At 42.9% G+C, this 22429-nt stretch overlaps 1 protein-coding gene across 3 annotated transcripts in view; it reads right to left on the bottom strand.

Annotated features, from left to right (window-relative positions):
* LOC129816207 (E3 ubiquitin-protein ligase Midline-1) overlaps positions 1-22429 on the bottom strand; it is a 72758-nt gene that overhangs the window by 37464 nt on the left and 12865 nt on the right. Inside the window, exon 1 of one of the 3 annotated variants that reach the window (XM_055870443.1) lies at positions 16536-16744. The exons of 1 other annotated variant lie outside the window; for it this stretch is intronic. The gene's annotated coding sequence lies outside the window, so the exon portion shown is untranslated. Of the gene's footprint in view, positions 1-12085; positions 12215-16535; positions 16745-22429 lie in introns of those variants that run through there. One more of the 3 variants, XM_055870446.1, reaches the window with a different exon arrangement.

The raw sequence follows: 22429 nt of genomic DNA, 5'->3' as shown, positions 1-22429 counted from the left end.
TACAGCCTTGAGTCTTCTTGGGAATGACGCTACAAACAGGCACACCTGTTATTTGGGGACTTTCTCCCATTCTTCTCTGCAGATGCTCTCAAGCGCTGTCAGGTTGGATGGGGAGTGTCGATGCACAAGTAGTTTCAGGTCTCTCCAGAGATGTTTGATTGGGTTAAAGTGCGGGCTCTGGCTGGGCCACTCAAGGACATTCAGAGACTTGTCCCAAAGCCACTCCTACGTTGTCTTGGCTGTGTGCTTATGGTCATTGTCCTGTTGGAAGGTGAACCTTCGCCCAAATCTGAGGTCCTGAGTGCTCTGGAGCAGGTTTTCATCAATGATCTCTCTGTACTTTTCTCCATTCATCTTTCCCTCGATCCTGACTGGTCTCCCATTCCCTGAAGTTGAAAAAAATCCCCACATCATGATGCTGCCTCCACCAGGGATAGTGCCAGGTTTCCTCCAGACGTGAAGCTTGGCATTCAGGCCAAAGAATTCAATCTTGGTTTCATCAGACCAGATAATCTTGTTTCTCATGGTCTGAGAGTCCTTTAGGTGCCTTTTGGCAAACTCCAAGTGGACTGTCAAGTGCCTTTTACTGAATAGTGGCTTCCGTCTGGCAACTCTAATACATTTCCCAAAATAAATAAAAAACTGTTTTCGCTATGTCATTGTGGGGTATTGTGTGTATATTGATGAGGACATTTTTGTATTTAATACATTTTTGAATAAGGCTGTAACATAACAAAATGTGGAAAAAGTCAAGGGGTCTGAATACTTTTCAAAAATATATACGCAACATACAACAATTTCAAAGCTATTACTGAGTTACAGATCATATAAGGAAATCTACATAAATTCATTCTGCCCTAATCTATGGATTTCACAGCCACTGGGGAGCCAGGCCCAGCCAATCAGAATATTTTTTTTTTTCAGGCTCCAGTGATGGGATCAGCTAATGTGGACATACATATTGCGGGCCGAACGTTCCACCACCCCGTCTGGGTTGCCGAGGTCAGAGAAAAGTGGCTGTTGATTTTGGACTTCCTACACAGGGAAAGCTGACAGCTGGATCTTCGAGCTGAGGTGATAATCTTTTATGGCAGTCCTGCCATACATCTTCGCCGTTCCCGAAGACTGAGACACTCCAGACCCCAGTACTATCGAAGCCTTGCCCTTTGGAAGAAGACATCTCACCCCCACTAGCAGGCACGCGACCTGTGCAACCCCCCAGTGTACAGCACCCTGTGGACGTGATTACACCAACCTACCCCATGCCCAGCCTGACTCAACCCCTATTCCCCACACTCATCTAAGCAGTGACCCCCAGGTGTGGACTACAACCAGGTAAATGACATAACTGTCAAGTACTCCTTCCAGCTGTCTCGGGTGGATGAGTCCCTTGACTTGGTGGTGGGGTCCACATGGTTTTCTTCTTTAGACCTTCTTTAGACCAATGTTTGAACGACTGATGGAGAAAGAACTGGCTGGCATGCCTCCTGAATGCTGTCTAGTGTTCTTAGAGGATGTGTTGGCACATGGGCTGGACTTTGATGCTGCCTTAGAGGCGCTGAGAGAGGTCTTAGAGAGGATCCGTGCCGCAGCCTCAAGCTGCACCCTGAAAAGTGTTGCTAAGGGAGGTCACATTCCTCGGCCACAGAGTGAGCAGTGAGGGTCTCAAAACAATGGAGGACAAAATCGCTTCAGTTCAGGACTGGCCTACCCCCAGAGACATTCACTAAGTACCGGCATTCTTGGGCCTAGCCCAATACTACAGGAGATTTGTGGAAGGCTTTTCAATAGTGGCTGCTTCTCTGAAATGGCTCCTGAAGAAAGGGAATGACTTCCAGTGGAACCAAGAGCAGCATGTTGCCTTTGAAGCCCTGAAAAAGGCCCTTTGTGATGCCCCCATCTTTGTTGCCCCAGACTCACAGAGACACTTCACCCTGGCCACCGATATCAGTGGAAGGGTCTGGGAGCAGTCCAGTCACAGGTCAACCCGAAGGATGAGCGGGTAGTGGCATACTATAGACATACAGTACCTTCAAAAAGGCGGAGAGGAACTACTCCGTCACTCGCTGAGAACTCTTGGCAGTAGTGGACTTTACTCATCATTTCCGCCACCACCTCTGTGGCCTGCCCTTCGTTATACGAACATACCACGCAGCTTTGAAGTGGCTTCTTTCCTTTAAAGAACCTGAGGGCCAAGTCACCCGCTGGATAGAGCAGCTGCAGGCTTTCCAGTTCACCATTTTTCACTGTGCTGGGGAGAACCACTAAAATGCTGATGCACTGTCCAGGCGGCCATGTGGTCCTGAGTGCAAGCATTGTGAGCACACAGATGCTTGTGAAGTGCTGGCACTGTTGCCAGCAGACACTGATAGGTGGATAGAACAACAGCAGGCTGATCACGACCAACAGATGGTGTTTGGCTGGGTGGAGGAAAGATCTTGCCCCCCTGCGATGAGGTGGTGGAGCAGTCACCCATAGTGAGGGAACTGTGGTCATAGTGGCCTGGGTTAGAAATAAGAGATGGATAACTAAAAAGAAGCAGGTTGGAACCAGCCACAGGTGAGGCTCGTTCGCAGTTGGTATTCCCCAAGGTTCTGAGAGAAGAAGTGCTCGAGCTACACAATGGACGCCCTGGTGTAGGACATTTGGTGTTACCAAGAGACTGAAGCGAACCCACCAATCCTTCTACTGGGGACAATGTAGACAGGATGTGGAGGATAGTGCCCTCACCATAGTGCCCTAAAAAGCTCATCACTAAGCTAAGGACCCTAGGACTAAACATCTCCCTCTGCAATTGGATCTTGGACTTCCCGACCGGCCGCCCCCAGGTGGTAAGGGTAGGAAATAACACATCCGACACTCTGATCCTCAACACGGGGCCCATCACGGGTGCGTGCTCAGTCCCCTCCTGTACTCCCATGACTGCATGGCCAGGCACGACTCCAACGCCATCTTCAAGTTTGCCGATGACACAACAGCGGTAGGTCTGATCACTGACAACGATGAGACAGCCTGGGAGGAGGTCAGAGACCTGTTCGTGTGGTGCCAGGACAAGAACCTCTCCTTCAACGTGATCAAGACAAAGGAGATGATTGTGGACTACAGGAAAAGGAGGACCGAGCCCGCCCCCATTCTCATTGACGTGGCTGTAGTGGAACAGGTTGAGTGCTTCAAGTTCCTTGGTATCCACATCACCAACAAATCATAGTCTAAACACACTAAGACAGTCGTGAAGAGAGAACGACAAAGCCTATTCCCCCTCAGGAGACTGAAAATATTTGGTATGGGTCCTCAGATCCTCAAAAGGTTCTACAGCTGCACCATCGAGAGCATCCTGACTGGTTGCATCACTGCCTGGTATGGCAACTGCTCGGCCTCTGACTGCAAGGCCCTAAAAATGGTCAAAGACTCCAGCCACCCTAGTCATAGACTGTTCTCTCTGCTACCGCACAGGAAAGCGATACCGGAGGGTCATGTCGAGTTCCAAAAGGTTTCTTAACAGCTTCTAGCCCCAAGCCATAAGACTCCTGAACAGCTAATCAAAGGGCTACTCAGACCGCTCTTTTACACTGCTGCTAATCTCTGTTTATAATCTATGCATAGTCACTTTAACTTTACCTTCATGTACATTTTACCTCAATTACTTCAACTAACCGGTGCCCCGGCACATTGACTCTGTACCGGTACCCCCTGTATTTAGACTCTCTTGTTATTTTACGGCTGCTGTTCAAGATTTTTTTATTTTTTCATTCCTATTTTTTACTTAAAACTTCTTATGGCTGCAATCCCGTTAACGGGATGACATGACAACAGCCAGTGAAAGTGCAGGGCGGCAAATTCAAACAGCAGAAATCTCATAATTAAAATTCCTCAAACATACATGTATTTTATACCATTTTAAAGGTAATCTTGTTGTTAATCCCACCAAAGTGTCCGATTTCAAATAGGCTTTACAGCGAAAGCACCACAAACGATTATGTTAGGTCACCGCAAAATCACAGACAAACACAGTCATTTTTCCAGCCAAAGACAGGAGTCACAAAAAGCAGAAATAGAGATAAAATTAATCACTAATCTTTGATGATCTTCATCAGATGACACTCATAGGACTTCATGTTACACAATACATATATGTTTTGTTCGATAAAGTTCATATTTATATCCAAAAAACTCAGTTTACATTGGCGCCATGTTCAGAAATGCTTCCAAAATATCCGGAGAAATTGCAGAGAGCCACGTCAAGCAACATAAATACTCATCATAAACTTGATGATGAAAGATACATGTTTTACATAGAATTAAAGATACACTTGTTCTTAATGCAACCGCTGTGTCAGATTTCAAAAGCTTTACGGCAAAAGCACAATATTCAATAATCTGAGATCAGCGTTCAGCCACAAAAGGAAGCCATACAGTTACCCGCCAAATTGTGCAGTCAACAAAACTCATAAAAAGCATTATAAATCTTCACTTACCTTTGCTGATCTCCGTCGGAATGCACTCCCAGGACTCCCACTTTTTGCCTGCCATATGAGTTCTGTCACAGACATCATTCAAACAGTTTTAGAAACTTCAGCGTGTTTCTCTCGAATACGAATAATAATATGCATATATTAGCAACTAGGACTGAGGAGCAGGCAGTTTACTATGGGCACCTCTGTGCACCTTTTATCTACGCTTCTCAATACTTCCCCTGCAGCCATAATATTTTTTTTTTCTGAAAGCATTGTTGGTTAAAGGGATTGCAAGTAAACATTTCACTGTAAGGTCTACAGCTGTTGTACTCGGTGCATGTGACAAATACAATTTGTCACGGCTCCTCCTCTGCAGTGCAGGGGGCGGTTCCTCCTGCAGGCAGAGGAGGGTCGTTAAGTGATTGGAGCCACCTGGGCTCAGGGCATAAAACTGCTTACTAATCACCTCTCCCGGTCTTGCTCTCTCTCTCTCTCTGCTCCTCCAGGTATGCTCATGATTTGTTTGTTCCTTTTTAGTTTTGCATAGTTTTCACTCAGTCATGTTCACACACACATATTCATGCACCCATGCACTTTACATACACCTTACATTATGATACATCCACACCTCATTCCTATTTCTTAGTTTAAGTTAATAGTTTGTTTAATAATAAGGAACACTTTTAAATTGGCCTATACCTGTTGTTCATGTCCCCTCATTTTTGTCACAGGCTATGAGCCGGCTTGTGACAAGTGGGGGCTCGTCCGGGATGGTAGTTAACTTGGGTTAGTTTAGTTTAGTTTGCCAAATGTTTTTTTGTTTGAGTGGATGTTTTGGTTGGGCCAATTTTTGTTTAAGAGAGAGTTGAGAGCCATGTGTTCTTTTGGTTCAGTTAGCTTGGTAGCTAAGCAATTCACTCTGTGTTTTTCTGGGTTTGGTTCAGGTGGGAGTCCTCTCCTGTTCAGGCATATCAGCGAGTGTCAATAGGAGGCTTGTGGTGTTTTTGTTTTAGGTGGCAGTGAACGTGGGTAGAGCATCCCTTTCCCTTTTCCCCTACATCGGCTCGGGAGCACCTCCGTGGTTATGGGAGGGCCGCCAGTTTCTGGTTGTCTTTTCCACTCCACTGGTTTTGTGTGCATAAAACCCCACCACATGTGACTGCACGAAGACCAGGGCCAGTTAGTTAGTAGTTTTGGAGGATCGTGGGGTGTGGCTCCTGTCCTTGAACCCAGATTGACAGCAGGTGAGTTGTGTTTTTTTGAGCATTTGTAATAGTTGTATTGGTTGAGGAAAATGTCTTCCATTTTGTGTAGTTTTGTTCAAGCTCCTTCAGAGGTAGCCTTAGAGTTGTGTACTAAGGAGCAGTTAATTGAAATTGCTGAACATTATCAGATTGAGATTGTTGATAAAAAAATTAAAGAGACTGTTAAAACTAGCTTAAAGCAGGGTCTTAGGGAAATGGGTGTTTTTGGCAGTCAGTCTGCTAGTAGTGAGGGTGCAAGTTTTCAGTCTAGCCCTTCATTAACTTTTGAGCAGCAGAGGGAACTGTTGCAAATGCAATTAGAGATAGAGCGATTGAGAAATGCTAATAGACCGGAAAGACTACCACCGTTTGATGTTTCACAGAATCTTCGTTTGTTGCCTAAATTTGATGAGTCAGATCCAGACACATACTTTACTTTATTTGAGCGTATTGCGGAAGCTAGAGCTTGGTCAGATTTGGACATGACTATGTTGTTGCAATGTTTACTTACAGGTAAAGCACGTGAGGCTTTTGCAGCACTGAGTGTAGCTGACAGTAAAGTTTATGCTAAAGTTAAATCAGCAGTTCTGAAGGTCTACGAGCTTGTGCCAGAGGCATATCGTCAACGTTTTCGTTACAGGAAAAAGTTAGATTCACAAACCTATTCTGAGTTTGTTTGTGATTTGACTTCTGCATTTAATCGTTGGTGTACAGCTTCTGAAGTTAGTACTTTTGAGGGTCTGTCTAATTTGATTGTGTTAGAACAGTTCAAAAATTCTGTGTCTGACCAGGTTGCTACATACATGAATGAACGTAAAGTTAAGTCTCCAAGTGATGCAGCCATCCTTGCAGATGAGTACAGGCTAACACATAAAAGCCATTTTGAGTCAAACAGTGACATGTACCATAAAAATAACTTTACTCCTAGGAATAGGTCACCTGTTTTGGGGGCTTCTTTCCAAAGGCCTGGGCAGAAGTTTAAGTCTGGAGGACTTAAAGGACCGGTTAATGCTAATACCTGTCGCTACTGTTTAGTTGAAGGCACTCCAGCAGTGAGGTCAGTGTTGACTGCTGCCCCAGTCCCTGCATCTTCTGGCTTTAATTTGGTGGAGGGGGGAGAAGAGGAAGTTAAAGTTTCAGATGAGGTCTTACAAGGACGGTTGAAAAACTCCCAGACTTTGCAAAACCTTGGGGTTTTGGTAGATCATTTAGACTCTGAGAAACGTGATGAATTGGTAGCTCTTATTAGAAACTACCCTGTTTTGTTTTCTGACACTCCATCGCAAACCCACTTAATTGAACATGATATAGACATCGGAGATGCTAAGCCTATCAAACAGAGATTTTATCGTGTGTCTGAGGAGAAGAGATTGAAACTGGAAACAGAGGTGCAGTATATGTTGGACAATGGTATTGCGGAGCCATGTTGTTCAAATTGGGCTTCACCCTGTCTATTGGTCAAAAAGTATGATTCTACTTTCAGACCTTGCACTGATTATAGAAAAGTTAACAATGTTACTAAAGCAGACCTTTACCCTCTTCCTAGGATGGAGGACTGTATTGATCAAGTTGGGTCAGCAAAGTATGTTAGCAAATTTGATCTTTTAAAGGGATATTGGCAAGTACCCCTTACCAAAAGAGCTTGTGAGATTGCTGCCTTTATAACTCCATCTGGTTTGTTCTCTTATAAAGTGATGCCTTTCGGCTTGCGGAATGCTCCAGCCACCTTCCAGAGGCTAATGAATCGGGTGGTCTCAGGTCTGGAAGGGTGTGCCGTGTATTTGGACGACGTGGTCGTCTACTCAGACTCCTGGGAGGAGCATGTTCGGAGAGTGCAAGGCCTGTTTGAAAGACTGGTGTGGGCCAGGTTGACTATTAATTTGGCAAAATGTGAGTTTGCCAAAGCTACAGTCACATACCTAGGCAAGGTTGTTGGTCAGGGATTTGTCTGTCCCGTGGAAGCCAAGGTTCAGGCTGTGAGGCAGTTCCCACAGCCCTCTACAAAGAAAGAACTGATGCGCTTCCTGGGAATGGCAGGGTACTACCGTGCTTTTTGTAAAAACTTTTCGGTAGTAGTGTCCCCAATGACCAATCTGTTGAAGGCCAAGGCTGAATTTATCTGGTCCACCCAGTGTCAAGAGGCATTTGATGCAGTTAAGACTCTTTTGTGTTTGGCACCTGTGTTGGCAGCACCAAATTTTGGGAAACCTTTCAAATTGCAGGTAGACGCCAGTCAAATCGGTGCTGGGGCTGTGCTTCTCCAGGAGAATGACGACAAGGTTGAGTGTCCAGTCAGTTTCTTCTCCCGAAAATGTAATAAGTATCAGAAAAACTATTCTGTAATTAAAAAGGAGGCTTTAGGTCTCATTTGGGCTTTACAGCACTTCGAGGTCTATGTTGGTTCTGGTTTGACCCCTTTAACTGTGTTCACTGACCACAACCCACTTGTTTTTCTGAGGTCCCTGCAAAATCCCAACCAGCGCCTGATGCGTTGGGCTTTGTTCTTGCAACCTTTCAACCTTGATATTAGACACATTAGTGGTAAGGATAATATCATTGCTGATGCTCTGTCCCGTGCTCCTTTAACCTAGCTTGTATCTTTTCTCTGCTGACCCCTACGGGCTGTCTGCGCCTCTTTTCTCTTAAATTGCTACCCAGGTACCAGGGCTGCTGAGTTTGAGGGGCGGACAGTCAACTGGGGGACACGGGGCTACTGCTAGGAGCCGGGATTGGTATTTTTGTTTATTTGTTTTTTGGGAAATTTGAATTATTTTGGAATATGTTGGAGGTTGAGTTGAGGGTGGGACCCTCATTTTAAGGAGGGGGGTGTCACGGCTCCTCCTCTGCAGTGCAGGGGGCGGTTCCTCCTGCAGGCAGAGGAGGGTCGTTAAGTGATTGGAGCCACCTGGGCTCAGGGTATAAAACTGCTTACTAATCACCTCTCCCGGTCTTGCTCTCTCTCTCTCTGCTCCTCCAGGTATGCTCATGATTTGTTTGTTCCTTTTTAGTTTTGCATAGTTTTCACTCAGTCATGTTCACACACACATATTCATGCACCCATGCACTTTACATACACCTTACATTATGATACATCCACACCTCATTCCTATTTCTTAGTTTAAGTTAATAGTTTGTTTAATAATAAAGAACACTTTTAAATTGGCCTATACCTGTTCGTGTCCCCTCATTTTTGTCACAGGCTATGAGCCGGCTTGATTGGATTTGATTTTGATTACACAAGGCAGCTGCAAGACCGCATGGATGTTGCCCACAGATTTGCCCGAGAGCAAGCCAAGGCAGCTGGTGTGCGACAAAAGAGAGGGCACGATGTGCAGGTGATGGGGCAACATTTTACATCAGGAGACCTGGTGTGGGTGTATGGCCCTAAGAGAGTGAAAGACAGGAGCCCCAAGCTGGACAGCAACTGGGTGGGTCCCTGCTACATGGTTGGCCGGGTTGGAGAGGTCGTATACCGAGTGAGGCTAGCATGGCCACACAGTTGTCACCCACCGAGACAGAATGACGGCTTATCAGGGCCAGAACCAGCCCTACTTCGCCTGTAGCTCACCACATCCCAGAGACCGCAGCTCACCATCCCACAGAGACTGCGGCTCACCCTCCAGAGTCACCCATTCAACCCCCAGTCACCAGAGGGCCGGACGGCCTAACCTGTGGTTACCTGGCAACATCAGAGCCACTTCTGAGGTGAAGTGGTGACCCCAATGGGGGCACTGGTGCCTCCATCAAGGCCAAACACTACATTCCCTGCTTCCACTCTCGCACCCAGAGCTGGTCACCCTTCTCCGCCTACCCCCATTGCTCCAACCCGGAGGCTACAGCGTTCAGATACTTTATCCTTGGGGACAAGGACTTGAGGGAGGGAGCAATGTAGCAACCCTCAAGGGGTAGGGTGGGCAGATCCTGCCCCAACCTGTCGGCACCAGTCACATTCAATGTTTATGGTGTTTGTCATGGTAATAGAAAAGGGCTGCTCATAGGTTTTGTGGGGATATAACCAGTGTCTCTCTTGTGTTTATCTCTCTGGGGAGATACCTCCCGACTGTGATGTATCTAGTTCAGGCTAGGTTTGTTGTTTTGTGCAACTCCCTGTTACCCTGTGCAGTGTAACATTAAAATACCTTTTGGCGTTAACTGTATTTCTCTATCAGTCCATTTGTTATTTAAGCTATCAATGTTATAAAGATCGGGAAACCCGTAAACGCCACAGTATTTTGATATATTTACTACATAAAAAAACAAAATGCTATTGTTGCCTTTTTCACTGGTGTTACCTATATTTTAATGACAGTTCAACCTTTCCAGAATGTAATTTGATTATTTAATTTGCATATATATTCAAAGACAGAAAAGGTTCATGATAAAATTAAGAAATGTTTTTGATTAGTAATAATTTACTTTAAACAAAACACATTTTTTGTTTAACGTAAACGAGTGACTGTAACACCAGTGACCAGAAACACCAGTAACAAATCTTCAGACTATTCTACTAAAACCAGCAGGAACAGTAACACCAGTGATGGTAACACCAGTCACAAATCTGCAGAAAATATAGAATATCTAAGATGGTGGCCACAGTATCCAAACCACATTTCTTAAATTATAAAATCACTTAATCATTTGATTTCATCAATTATTTTAATTAAATGTCCCTTTACCCTTACTTTGAACTGTGTAACACCAGTGACACATCTTAAGGCTTCACCTGAAATTACCAAATTAATCATTAAATTGCTATGAAGAGAGAGAGCCCTACATCCAATGAACCTTTGACCAGGTAAGAAGTTCGTTTTTTTAATTGTGGTTTTTATAATGGGGTAACACCAGTGACATTAAATTGAGGGACAGCTATTCCCTGTAAATTATTTATAACATTTTGTTGATATTTAAGTATTTTAAGTGTTACACAAAACAAATATAATACTTCCCTTGGTATTCTTAAATTTAAAGTGGGAGAAAAAAAAAACATGGTACTAACTATGTTTTATGATATATACAGTACCAGTCAAATGTTTGGCAAGCGTGTACAAAGCTGTCAAAGGCAAAGGGTGGCTACTTTGAATAATCTCAAATATAAAATATATTTTGATTTGTTTAACACTTTTTTGGTTACTACATGATTCCATATGTGTTATTTCATAGTTTTGATGTCTTCACTATTATTGTACAATGTAGAAAATAGTAAAATAAAGAAAAAGTATGGTGTGTCCATACTTTGACTGGTACTGTATATATATAAAAGTTTGCAATATTACTGTCTTACATATGTTTTATTAACATTGGTCTAGGGGTATGATTCTCGCTTGGGGGTGCGAGAGGTCCCGGGTTCAAAACCCGGACGAGCCCCCCCTTATGTTACGAATCCCTTTTGCCCGACAGTCTAGGGGGAATGGTAATGGGACCCGTAACATAACTCATGCAAATTATAGTAGTGACAAAGTAAGAGTGAGAACGAAATAACCACGACAACTAATATCTACCGTCAAACACTCATGGTTTATTTACAAACACATGGTAATGGGGGGAGCAGGAAAAGGGGCTGAGCTGGACCCAAGGAAAGAAATAAGTATTAACAAACACCCCTAAGCTAGACTAGCCTACTTCACCAACAGCTAACTAACTAACCAAAAATACAGTAGGTGGTCCGCCCAGTTCTAACTAGTGTATTTAACAAAGTATTCCTACGGGTAAAGTATGCCCATGGGCGACTTATCTTGGTACCTCCTTTTCCCACCATCAAACACCATAACAAAACCAATGCTCACCAGCTGTGTCCTCAAATACTTTTGACATTGGTAGGCAGATTGCTTTGGTACCTTTGTTCAGAGAGTCAGAGGTTGACTCCTATTTTTGTGTATTTGAACGTATAGCCGTAGCATTGAAATGGATTGAAGAGGTATGGTGCCTACTACTTCAGTGTAAATTAACTGGTAAAGCCCAGGAGGTTTTGTCAGCGCTACCTCTGGAAGACAGTTGGAATTATGAAGTGGTCAAAGCTACTGTATATTAATTTAAAAGTGGTTAAAATTCATAACATTTTGATAATTCATAATATGATAAACTAAATAAATTAGATTTTCAATTGTATTTTGCATAATAAAGGAGCCAAACTCACAAACTAAACTATTCTCTTCATATTAACACAGAGAGAGATGTCACTCTACAAAGGATAAACCATCCTCATCACCACACCTACCATGATGCTTGAATTTGATGTCTTTGTTAATAAAAACACAAAACCAGCTCTTCTGTATGTACACACTCTCGATAAGATCAGCTGAGGCTTGCGGCCAGCTGACCACGAATCAGAGGGCAGGTCAGAAACTTCCATCATGGAAACAAACAGAGAATCTTGTGATTATCTCTTACCAGTCACTTCTCCACACACAGCCTGTGTGACAGATGAACATATCACTGGCTTAGATGCCTTGAAGAGTAGGAAAGAGCTGAGAACACCATTTTCCTTTCTTCAGGAGCCTTTCTCTCTGACATGGTTGGTCTCTCCTGGTCTCGCCTTTGCCACTATCTGTGAAATTCTCATCACGCACACACGCACGCATGCACGCACGCACGCACGCACACACACACAGCCCCTCTCTCTTCTCTAATCCTCCTCATAAAGAGTGCAATCCAAATAACTCCAGCAGACTGCAGAGACTTCTCAGGCTTTTCCTCTTTGTGTTGTGTTGTTGGCTGGAATCATTAACTTGGTCCCTGGAGACTTTGGGATGTAAATAATCCCCCTCCTCCATAGGGAGGATGTCAATCAAACCTGGTGGTGGAGACTGAGGGGGCTGGCTGCCAAGGAGACATCCCTGATTTAAGCAATAAGGCCCGACGACGTGTGGTATATGGCCAATGTACCACGACCAAGGGCTGTTCTTATGCACAACGCAACATGGAATGCCTGGATACAGCCCTTAGCTGTGGTATATTGGCCATATACCACAAACCCGCAAAGTGCCTTATTGCTATTATAAACTAGTTACCAACATATTTAGAACAGTAAACAAGTCATTTTACGACATACCCATGGTATATTGTCTTGATATACCACGACTTTCAGCCAATCAGTATCCAGAAGCCAAACTACCTGTTTTATAATGGTAATTAGGAAATTGCCATGTATGGGATAAGAGGGATATCGGGGAGTGTGGATATGGGGACATGGGGATGGGGGGATTTGGGGATGGGGAGGTGGAGGTGGCACAGCTGAGCTGGCCTGTACATTGATATTGGAGCGGTCTAATGCACTGCATCTCAGTGTGCCACCCTGGTTCGAATCCAGGCTGTATCACATCCGGTCGTGATTGGGAGTCCCATAGGGTGGCGCACAATTGGCCCAGTGTCGGCCGGGGTAGGTCGTCATTGTAAATCGTAATTTGTTGGCGAGCCTAGTTCAATAAAGGTGGCGAGCCTAGTGCAATAAAGTTAAATAAAATAAAAAATAAATATTGATTTGCAATAAGAGACTTGATACATGTAATATATGTGTACATAGCTATTTAGATGCATTATTGTTCATCATACAATTTCATTGTTCATATGCTACAGTTACATATCTACAGGGATTTAGCTTGCGAGGACAGTATGAGCATTTTCTTCAAGACATAAGATCATTTTTAAATGCATGAGTAGGGATGGCATTGAGGAGAGTTGGCGGGGAGGTGTAAGGCTTTGGTTGCCATGGTGGTGTGCAACAACTTGACAGTGCATCTTGGCTCTTGTGCCAAACAGCACTCTAATCCTTTCATGGCAAGTCCTCCAGCTCAGCTCTCTCTCTCTCCCAGATCAAAGCCTGCTTGTCTCCTACTGGGGCCCATGGCTGCCTGTCACTCTCCTCCTGCTCTCCTCTCCTCACCCGCAAGCTTTCCTCTTCTTACTGTGATGACTGGTCAAATGTTTTGAAAAGGCAAAGCAATTTGTTTACAAAGACTCTCTTCGCACAAGGCAACTGGACTTGTGAAGGGTCTTTCTGTTCTTAAGCTGACGACTTGACATTGAGAGGCTTGAGGAGTGTTACTGATGGAAGGTTTATACAAAGGATTCATAACAGAGGTGTTCAAGTTGACGTTTAGTAAATCTGGGTTGCCTGCCCCTCTCTTCACATTTTAGCTTGACAGGAGCTTCCAATGAAAAATTTGTGAAATGTAGTGTGTTAAATATTAAAATAAAACAGCATTTTAACATGTATACATTGCCCTCATTCAAAAAGATCGGACAAAGGATATGCAAACAACTCATGACTGTAACACATATCCTGTACACACACAAAGCCGTGATTGATTATTCTCACTTCGCTTGACAGAAGTATGTCCCACCCCTCATTATAATACCACATGTGCCAACTCTAAAAGACACCAACCCTGTACCCATCTGACACACAAATGACAATATATTTCTACACTATAGAAATACTGCATTGAAATAACTCTTATACTATAGCTTCTGTATAGTTGCCTCTGTATAGTTTCCAGGTAAAGCTCCAGAGTATACGGGATTGGTCCATAATAGCATTTTCCACTCAACTTTTTAGAAATTCCATCATGATTGATGCAGCAGTGTTGTTTCCTCAGCAGTTAGGTTATTTGGGGACAAAACATTTTTTTACTGGTAACAACTGGTTTAGCAGCAGAAGGTCAAGTCCAATATCACACCCATTTGGAGCTGAAATAAAGATTGAGTGGAAACGGTTTGATTTTGTTACATTTTGAACCACTCCAAAAGGACATGTCTGGACTGTGGTTAAGAAACTGTCTCCACCTCACCCACATGAAATCCAACCTGATCCTAAATCCAGGCTGACGCACAAAGCTACATTTATGATTTTCTGAGAGAAAAACAAAAGAAACAAAAGCATGATGGTTTTGAACTATTAACACTTTTTAATAAACTTCCCTCAACAACATAATAATACCATAAACAGTCAACTTCTGTTCCGTCAATTTGTAGTCTACATCTGACAGTGTTGTACTTGACTGAAGTATATAGCGTCGAAACTGAGACTGGGATGAATTAGGTTAAACATTAGGCTACACTCTTAAAAATAAAGGTGCAAGTTGGAACCAAATAAGGTTCTTGAGAGCAATACCACAGGGAAACTATTTTGGAGTCTTGGAAGAATCATAAATTGGACTGTTCTTGAAAGAACCATACAAAAATTCCAAAACCAGAAATGTTTCAGCCCTCCAGGACAGGAATTGAATAGCCCTGCTTTAGGGTTTTAAACCTTATTTACATATTTCCCAGGGTGCCTTTAGAGTGAATTGTAGAGTTACCAGTACCACCTATGACTGTGTTTGCTAGTGACAGAGACATGATTGATGCATTTATTCATTGACATAGCTATAGCCTTCATGTATAATTTTGTCATAAAAATGTAATTATTTAATACAAGGCCTTCAGTTGAGGGCCTTCTTTTACTCTATAGAGTGGCCTGTAACTCATAGATTACTGCCCACATCAGGCCTTATGCTGGTTTGCAAAGCGATGTGTAATTCCTATTGGAATCCAGCCTGAGTGGGGATATTAAATATTTTCAGAAGAAAAATCACCCGCAACCTGCATTCAGAATGACTGCCAGGGTTGGGAAGATTAAGATACTAGACTACTGTACCTTAATACCAACACTGGGGTTATTCTACACCACTGAGTGTTAAACTTAACTCATTACAGTGCTAATTTAACTCTTGAATCAACACTAGAAATGTTACACTGACAAACAAACACTAGTTAACACTGGCCAATTTCCTGTGTGCTATGAAAGGGACACATCTGCATGCTTCCATTCATTTGAAGAACCTTTCAGAATTCTGAAGAACCAGATGCCATGTGAAGAATCCCACACGTAACTCAAAGGTGCTTATTCGGGCAAGAGTTCTTGAAGGAACCTTAAGAACTGAGGAAGAACCATTTCAAGAACCTTCATTTTTTTTCAATGTAGCAGCAAATACAGCTTCATCAAATCCTGAATTCTTTGAATATTCATAAGTGAATGAAAAGTTATAAACCTCTTACGTAATTTACACTCAGAAATATTTACTTAGAAGTAATTGTCTTGTATATATGAGTATTTACCATTTGCTCTGATGACTACCATAATATAGAACAATTCTTCCAAACAGATGAATATTCATCCATGCTAAATAAGTCCATTAGTAGCTCAGGGCTACTTCCTTGGTGGTGCTGGGAAAGTCAAACATAAGAAATTGTGGCTTAGAAAAACCTTCTTGGAGTAGAAGATAAGGGATGGAACAGAGAAAGCACTGAGGCCTGATGGATCCAAGAGTCTAAAGCACATGGGTGTGTCAGATATGGGATGTGTCATATGGACTGGATTCACACAGATCCATCCATAATTTACTTGCTTTGGTCTGGTTGTTGAACAATTTAACTAGTCCACATGATTCCAACTAAACAGATAGATTCATATTGAAGATTTCTGAACATAATACACTTCTAAAATGCAAGATTTCAGGTACAGGCCATATTCTCAAAACGAGCCATATTATTCCCTATTTTCAAAAAATGGCTTAACAAGGTCCATAAATATGCTTCATTAATCAAAATGTTGTTATGTCCTTCAAATCTTATGTCCTTCAAAAACCTCAAACTAGAAATACAAATCTTAAGGATTCATACAACACAATTACAAATGAACTTTTACTGCACATGTCCAGATAATGGATCACCATGTCAAGAAGCTCAAGAAGCTATGCCTATATATGACATGTTCAAGCAGCTCAGAATAAATAGCTAGAATCATTCATTACAACAACTTTCCACAACATTTAGCCCTTGCATAACAAGCACTACTCACATGCTATGGTCCAGGGTGGTCCTGTCCAACGGAGAGGAGAGATGTAACACCCACTGAACGGTTAAACACTCTACTGCATGTCACTGGCACATGGATGAAACTCTGCCTCCAAACAAAACACAGCCACCTAGTTAGTGTGGTGCCTCTCCCTCCCTCTGCCCCTGACCCAGCCGTAGCCGTATGTTCATGGAAGCGTGTAACGGGCTGGAGTAGCGTCACTTGCACTGGGTTATTTCATGGACGCGGCATCCATTAAAGGGCTGGGACTGTGCTCTTGGCCCTGACACTCCCCTGTCGCTCCCCTCTCTCCCCTCTCCACCCCATAAGACAAAAGGCAAGCAAACAAAGACGGGGGAGTATGGGGGAACCTTGGGGATCAGGCTGCACACAGATGGGGTCAGTCTCCAAGCCTCTGCTGCATCGCTGCATCACAACCATACATCATCACAAAAGATACATGAAGAATACACTGCTCAATAAAAGCTCCTCATGAGATCATGGTGAAATAAATGTGCAATTGCAAGAGGCCATACAATGGGAGAAGATCTAGGGGAAAGGAGGACTTCTTCATTGATGTGTTGATGTGTTAGCAAATCAGATGTGAGAAAACGCAGATGTAATCGAAGTGAAAGCATGCGTTAGGGATAGGATTTTTTTCCCCACAGACTTATTATAAGGTCGTATAGAATATTTATCTACAGATTAAAACATCTAATAATAATAGAATCAGATAGGGGTTCTGCGGCTTGTAAATATCAACTTAATGAAAAACATGATTTTATAGATTTAGCGGAACCCTTATTTGAAGGTTCTATAAAGAACCCTTTCCCAAGGTTCTATAAAGACCCATTAAAAAAGGTTTTATATAGCACCAAAAAACCTTCCGCTATGGTTACAACTATTTTTGTGGCTTTTAGAAACCTTTTTTATGGTTCTTTATGGAACCTTTCTCAATCTGAAAGGTTCTTTGTAGATCCTTTTGAAGAACCATGCAGACTTTTTTATTCTGGTCAATCATTACATTCCATAGGTGTTATTGCTGTGTTCATTGACAAGTTAAATCAAGTGAGCTACCTTTGAAACAGCTGGGTGTCCTTAAGGAGAGATTTGAGAACCACTGACCAAATTGGTCATCTTTCACAAGACACCATCACTGGCCAACGTCATCTAATATATGTAGTGGCATAACACAACACATTAGATAAACTGGAATGACACTCTCACTCATGGTTGCACAAAACGCCGCCGCTACTTACAATTTAATTATCACTAAAAGAGCAAATAATCATTTTGCGAACTGTAAGTAAGAGCTTAAATGGTTCTTTGTGTCATTATGGTTGCACATAGAACCATCACCCTTTACAAAGTCCTCAATTTTTTGTGTATATTCATTTAAGTAATTTAGAAGATACTCATATACAGAGCAACTTACAGTAGTGAGTGCATACATTTTTCATACTGGTCCCCCATGGGAATCAATCCCACAACCCTGGTGGTGTAAGCACCATGCTCTACCAACTGAGCCACATAGGACTGTATACTCAACCACCCAAGTACGTTCAACCACCCAAGATACACAACGTTAACTTGAGGGATGAATCCAGCACGAACTGCACTGCACTGAACACAATCTGCATCATTCTGAGAGAACATTATCACTCCTGTTAAATTCTACCTTACTCCACTGTCCCCACGGACAGTTCTGTGTGCACACGGTAACCATGGCAAAGGTTCAAGATTTTAATTACTCTGCTGGCCTATCAGTAAGATGATCTCCCCCAAGGGCTCACTGCTGAAACACACAGGGTTGATGGATCAAATAAATAAACATATAAATGCATTTCCCTCTGCAGCAGTGTTCTACTACAATAAATGATGAACCCTCCTCTAATCTATCAACAATACAAACAAAAGAATAGCAACGAAGATAACATCTACTATCCTCTTTACCTTTGCTTCGGGTTTTTCATTTGAGTAGCTGTGGTTGAGTTTCAAGCGAGTGGAACTGGAAAGCCATGTGTGTGCCACAGCACAAGATGCCCTTAATGTAAACAACCTTTGGACTGCATTCTGATTAGCTTGGATAACATATAGTTGGCTGTGAGGGGCTATAAGAGGCATTGACCTGGAAGTTATGCTTTTCCTTTGAGTATAGGGCAGCTATACTACAGCTTGATTGTCTCCATGGCTACGGCCCTGCCTGCCAGCACTGTGGCATCAGATTCCATGCAGCTTTTTCTCTGCTCTCTCTCACACAAGCTCTAGCCATTCAACAGCAGCCATGATCTGAATTGACACAGTGAGGTATGTTTTTAAGAACCTAGATGGGAAAATACTTGGAGGTGTGCTGTTTATTTACAGTGAAAAGCAAATTCTCCAGTGTAAAAAAAACATCAAGTATATGTGTGAGTCTGAGTGTGCACAGCAAATTCTCCAGTATTAGATCAACACTGAAAGTGAGGATTTGTATAGACACTGGAACAGTGTTAAATTAACACATTGCCATTCGAGTGAATTGTAGTTACCACCCATGACTGCTTTTGTGAGACATGGTTGTTGTATTCATCCATTTAAAATTAAAGTACATTTATTTAAAAGGTCATGAACAGTCAAAATCATGTTTTTCATGGAGTAGGGTGATATTTGGATGAAACCAGATCGACGTAAGATCATAAAGTTGGGGTGTCAGCAAATATATTTAAAAGTTTACATTATTCATCTATGGTAAAGATACTTACATGTTTCCCCTTTCATCTGTGTCTGGTTTTTGCTAGTTACTTGCTAGCTAGGTCTTCAGCCAGCACGGAACAAAAGGGGGGAAGGGTCATTCAAAACATTATCAGTGCTGCTGTGAACCGCATCACAACAGACATGACAAACGGGAGATGTATATATAAAATGAAAATAGCAACATTCATGCAATTTAAATGTTTGAGTAGCTTTGTGTATTACCAAATTAGCTTGAGGTGATTTTACTGCAATACTGCTGTCTGCAACCACGCTGCTTGACCTTTATTTAACAAGGCAAGTCAGTTAAGAACAAATTCTTATTTACAATGACGGTCTACCAAAAGGCAAAAGGCCTCCTACGGGGATGGGGGCTGGGATTAAGAATAAAAATATAGGACAAAACACACATCACGACAAGAGAGACACCACAACACTACATAAAAAGAGACCTAAGACAACTAAATAGCTTGGCAGCAACGCATGAAAAGACAGCATGGTAGCAACACAACATGACAACAACATGGTAGCAACACAACATGGCAGCAGCACAAAATGGTAGCAGCACAAAACATGGTACAAACATTATTGGGCACAGACAACAGCACAAAGGGCAAGAAGGTAGAGACAACAATAGATCACACGAAGCAGCCACAACTGTCAGAAAGTGTCCATGATTGAGTCTTTGAATGAAGAGATGGAGATGAAACGGTCCAGTTTGAGTGTTTGTTGCAACTCGTTCCAGTCGCAAGCTGCAGTGAACTGAAAAGAGGAGCGACCCAGGGATGTGTATGCTTTGGGGACCTTTAAAAGAATGTGACTGGCAGAACAGGTGTTGTATGTGGAGGATGAGGGCTACAGTAGAGATCTCAGATAGGGGGGAGAGAGGCCTAGGAGGGTTTTACAAATAAGCATCAACCAGTGGGTCTTGCGATGGGTATACAGAGATGACCAGTTTACAGAGAAGTATAGAGTGCAGTGATGTGTCCTATAAGGAGCATTGGTGGCAAATCTGATGGCCGAATGGTAAAGAACATCTAGCCGCTCGATAGCACCCTCACCTGCCGATCTATAAATTACGTCTCCGTAGTCTAGCATGGGTAGGATTGTCATCTGAATCAGGGTTAGTTTGGCAGCTGCGGTGTAAGTGGAATGATTACGATAAAGGGAACCAAGTGTAGATTTAACCTTAGCCTGCAGCTTTGATATGTGCTGAGAGAAGGACAGTGTACCATCTTGCCATACTCCCAAGTACTTGTATGAGGTGACTACCTCAAGCTCTAAGCTCTCAGAGGTAGTAATCACACCTGTGGGGAGAGGGGCATTCTTCTTACCAAACCACATGACCTTTGTTTTGGAGGTGTTCAGAACAAGGTTAAGGGCAGAGAAAGCTTGTGTGTAGAGCATTTAACACAACATCCAGGGAGGGGCCAGCTGAGTATAAGACGGTATCATCCGCATATAAATAGATGAGAGAGCTTCCTACTGCTTGAGCTCTGTTGTTGATGTCAATTGAGAAGAGCGTGGGACCTAGGATCAAGCCTTGGGGCATTCCCTTGTTGATAGGCAGTGTCTGAGACAGCAGATGTTCTAACTTCATACAGTGCACTCTTTGAGAGAAGTAGGTAGCAAACCAGGCCAAATACCCCCCAGAGACACCAATACTCCTTAGCAGGCCCACAACAATGGAATGGTCTACCGTTTCAAAAGCTTTGGCAAAGTCAATAAAAACATCAGGACAACATCGCTTAGAATCAAGGGCAATGGTGACATCATTGAGGACCATTAAGGTTGCAGTAACGCATCCATAACCTGAGCGGAAACCCGATTGCGTACCTGAGCTAATATTATAGACGTCAAGAATGCCAGTCAGTTGATTATTGACAAGTTTTTTTTAACACTTTTGATAAACAGGGCATATAGAAATTGGCCTACAACATTTAGGATCAGCTTGCTCTCTCCCTGTTAATAAAGGATGCACTGTGGCTGCCTTCCAAGCAATGGAAACCTCCCCAGAGAGGAGATACAGGTTAAAAAGGTCAGAGATAGGCTTGGCGATCATAGGGACAGCAACCTTAAAGAAGAAAGGGTCTAAACCATCTGACCCAGATGTTTTTTGGGGATCAAGTTAAACAAGCTACTTTAGCACCTCAGACTCAGTGACCCGTTGTAACTTTGTAGCGGGCAGGGGAAAAAGAGGGAGGAGCATTGGGGATAGTCGCACAAGATGGGGTGGGAGATTAGGAAATGTTGGACGGGCATGGAGGCATGGCAGAGTCAAATAGTAATCCTGACTTAATGAACTGGTGATTAAAGAGCTCAGCCACGTTCTCCTTGTCAGTTACAACCACATCATCAACATTAAGGGACATGGGCAGCTGTGAGGAGGAGGGTTTATTCTCCAGGTCTTTAACTGTTTTTCAGAACTTCTTGGGGTTAGACCCACAGAGAGAAAACTGCTCCTTAAAGTAACGAACTTTGGCCTTCTGGATAGCCTGAGTGCACTTATTTCTAATTTGTCTGAACAAGAGCCAGTCAGCCTGAGTATGCGTGTGCCGAGCAATTTGCTAAATGGAATTCTTGAGGTGGAGTAACTCTGCCAGATCACGGTCGAACCAGGAGCTGAACCAGTTTTTAATTTGAATTTTCTTTATGGGCGCATATTTGTTAACGATACAACTGAAAATATCAAAAAAGAAGGTTAAAGCGTCTTCGACGGAGGAGGTCAAGCTGATTATACACCAATTTACAGAGGCCATGTCAAATCAGGCCATGACAAATCAGGACAGGTTGTTTCACTGAGCAGCCATTACAAACACAGGCTGTAAAACAGTGATCACTAAGGTCATTACAGAAAACACCAGACTGATACCTATCAGGATTATTTGTAAGGATAACATCAAGGAGAGTTGCCTTTTCTGAGAAAGATTTAAGGAGTCCCATTGCTTTAGGACTTGGTCAGGTGGTTTAAGCATGTCACTGTTTTGTTCGCCTAGCAGGACAAATTCAGACTTAGTGTAAAGGGCCAGGAGAGAGCTTAGGGCATTTAGGGTACAGGCCGGTGCTGATGGTGGCCAATAACACCTGGCAACAGTCAACAAAGAGTTATTTGAAAGTTGAATGCGTAAAACCAGCAAATCGAATTGTTTGGCGACAGACTTGGTAGA

The sequence above is a fragment of the Salvelinus fontinalis genome, chromosome 19 (genome assembly GCF_029448725.1).
Source record: "Salvelinus fontinalis isolate EN_2023a chromosome 19, ASM2944872v1, whole genome shotgun sequence".
In the NCBI taxonomy this organism is placed as follows: Eukaryota; Metazoa; Chordata; class Actinopteri; order Salmoniformes; family Salmonidae; genus Salvelinus; species Salvelinus fontinalis.
The sequence above is the reverse complement of the archived record's forward strand: the minus strand, read 5'-3'. Positions and strand labels throughout refer to the sequence as shown.